At 35.2% G+C, this 3,297-nt stretch overlaps 1 pseudogene; it reads right to left on the bottom strand.

Moving 5' to 3' along the window:
• Positions 1–1,357: 1,357 nt before the first annotated feature.
• LOC106324522 lies at positions 1,358–3,085 on the bottom strand (annotated as a pseudogene).
• Between the last annotated feature and the right edge of the window lie 212 nt (positions 3,086–3,297).

Consider the following 3,297-nt stretch of genomic DNA (forward strand, 5'->3'; position numbering starts at 1 on the left):
ACGGTCTAATACCTTGTATATATATGGACCTTCTGGTCGACATTAATAACAACAGAAGTATTTTCCCAACACTTCATTTACAACACGATTGAGGTTTTCAAGGAGAAGCTTTTTAAAAAAAGTCCAAAAAGTAAATAAAAAAAAACAAAAGATAAAAACCAGGTTTTTAAACTAGAGTTTTTAGAATTAGTAAGAACCTCTAAGATGTCTTTGTTTTATATTGTTTTTTTTTTTGAGTTTGTGTCTTTTTTTTCTTTCCCTTGCCTTTTTCTTTTTTTTTGTTGTCTCTTTATCTCTTAAAAATTTTAAAAAGGTTCTACCATTGGACATAACAAACTATAAAAAATTTTAAACTTCACAAATTATAAAATTTATAATTAAATTAAACATTAGAACTCTTAATAGGTTTTAACCATTGAAAATGGCCTAAGGATAAAGAAAAGCATATTTCTCCTTTCTATTTACTTTAGTCACTATTTTCCCCCGTTTTTCTTAGCCCGTACGAGGATAAGGAGAAATATGTTTCTCTTTATTATAAAGAAAAAGTGCTTAGCACGTATCCCTTTTTATTTACTTTAGTCACTATTTTCCCCCATTTTCTGTCTTTCACTCCCACCTTTTATGCTTCTTTCTTTTATAGAAATTATTACCAGCATAGGTTCACAGCTTTATAATGATTCTATGACTTTTAAATTTTTTAGTTATTTCCAAAATTAATATTCGACCTTTAAAAAAGCAACCAAACAGATAAGGCTTTAGTTACCTTTGCCGATGGATCCACTTGACGAGTAACCAACGTAGCACTTGGCTAAGTAAACGTCACCCCAAGTGCTTGTTCCGCAAAATGGTTGAAGTTTCAGCCGTTGGATCGCTTCCATCAAACAGTCTTGACAATCCGTTGCACTGAGATCTCCTGTGCACTGCGCTACAGCTTGCGCTTTCCCTGACCTCTCCACTCTGTAGGACGTACCACTACTTGCAACCACGTCCACCAACACCTTAGCCTGAGTCAACTCGTCCGACTCATACTTATACCCAGCCGGTTTTCCGCAACTCATAACCATAGCCGTCGTATCCGCCACTCCATAGAACATAACGTTATCGTACTTCACTAAGCAGCCTTCGAGCTGTAAAGCGCAGCCGCTCTCACCAAAGCTGTCACTTTGGAAACTACATTTGAAATGTTGAGATCAAAGTTAAGTTGTAGTCGATGGCGTGGCTAAAAGGAACTTTTAACTATTGACTGATGCTTCCAACGAATGTGATGATTTGGAATATGTAACATAGGCGGCTAACCTATTTTAAACACTTGACAAGCATTTTCGTAGATTATATATATCCAAAGAAATAGGATAACAAGGCAGAGTTTGGAAATGTATCAAGAACACAAGAATGTACCAGTGAGAAACAAAGCAAGGAAACACCAACTCAAGAAAATCTCTCATAGAACACCAAGACTATGCAAGACGAAACAAATAAATCAAGAGGGGAGAAACCATTGAGCATCCTTGAGCTTTAAGTTAGAGAGACTAGGGAAGCGTTTGATAGTCTTTGTTGCAAGATTGTAGACACATATGTCAATACATGAAACTCTCTTGTGACGGAAACGGTCATCACGAGTGAAATAGATGGAGTTTGGCTCAATACCAAGGGTATGGTCACCAGGCACAGTGATACCAAAATCGAGAAACAAAGCCTCATGCATCACCTAGAGAATCCACCTTAATAAGCTTGGTGTCTTGCTTCTTGTAGAGGTGGAACGTCCTATTCCATTCAAAGTTAGACTCGTAAGTTATTGTAAGGACCAACAAAACCTCTCCTGATGTTGTGACAGCAAAGTTATCGCTAAATGAGATGATCCTGTATCCTCCCATTCTCTCATATACATCCGTATTCACTAGATGCCAATTGATCGCCCACACATTCTCAAAACTATGTTGTCCCGACAAATCCAGGTGTCGAATGTAGCCCTGTTCCGTTTGTACGTAAAGACCGGAACCTTTGAGTACCACACTTTCTAGGCCTCCGGACGGTACACCGAACCGTGTTGAAATCTCACGGTAATGGACATCCCCTCTCTTGCAAAATCGTAGATACGGACATGCGTCAAACCGCCACACAACGACGTAGTCACCCTTCTTCTCGTCTACCCACAACACAGCTCTCAGATCTTCAGCGCTTACAAGATTCCCAGAAGAGAACGTCTCATGTTCAATAATAATAGAGAACTCTTGACTGTCTCTAGAGGTGGAAGACGGATACTCTCATTGCTAAACACGTTTATGACATAGAGATCTGATCTGGAATCTACAACAAGGAACCACTTTCATGGAATGATCTTTGTACCTGTTTACTTTTTTATAAGAAAATTAGTTACGAATCTAAGTTATATAGTCAAAATAATTTTCTTGATTTTCTTCTAAATTAGTTAAGAAGTAAAATAATGATTAATTTAAACATAATAAGTATTTAATAATTTTTAAATTAAGTATATAAAGATACATATTCCAAGGAAAATCATAAGTACACACAATTATAAAATAATAAATCAGTTATTATAATCCTTTGCTCTAAACAAAATCAATAGTTATGAGTGAAAATCTTCTAATTAACACTTTTTTTTGTTTCTTAAATAGTTCTTAAAGATCAAAATGAACAAATTAAGTTTTGTTAAAAGGGTAAATGACAATTGTATAATTTTACTTAAATATTTATTAAATATATAAAAATAAATAAATTTAAAAAAAAAATTTAAAAAATCTAAAATAATAAAATTGAAAATTCTTTTTTCAAATAACAAAACCGGTATCAAGAACTACAAGCTTTTTTAGGCTTCCTCAGTTTCTTTGGTTTGCGTAATTCTACTCGGTATGATCCGAAAACCTCCTAACATGCATGAATCATCTAAACTTTATCTCAAATCTGCGGCTTACTGTACATCTATTATTGTTGCCTCTTCCAAAATTTCATACGTTGTTGGAGATATCCTTGGAGAGTATATAAGAAAGCTCGGTTGGTTTAATCTATATACCAAATTCTACCAGGAACTGACCATGCGCAGTCCTAACAGGACCGGCTCAAACATTTTACAGGCCCGGGGCAAAACTAAAAAAGTGACACTCAATTTTGACAAAAAAAAATATAGTGACCCTTAACATGTGAACTGTAATGCCGATATTCCAAATTTTCATCAGCATTTTTTTATCACAAATTTATGTAAAGAACAACTTTGTGACTGAATAAACAAGTCACGGGTTCTTTTTTGGTCCTCCTTTTACATCCAGAATCATGTCCATG

The sequence above is a fragment of the Brassica oleracea genome, chromosome C2 (assembly GCF_000695525.1).
Source record: "Brassica oleracea var. oleracea cultivar TO1000 chromosome C2, BOL, whole genome shotgun sequence".
Taxonomy (NCBI): domain Eukaryota; kingdom Viridiplantae; phylum Streptophyta; class Magnoliopsida; order Brassicales; family Brassicaceae; genus Brassica; species Brassica oleracea.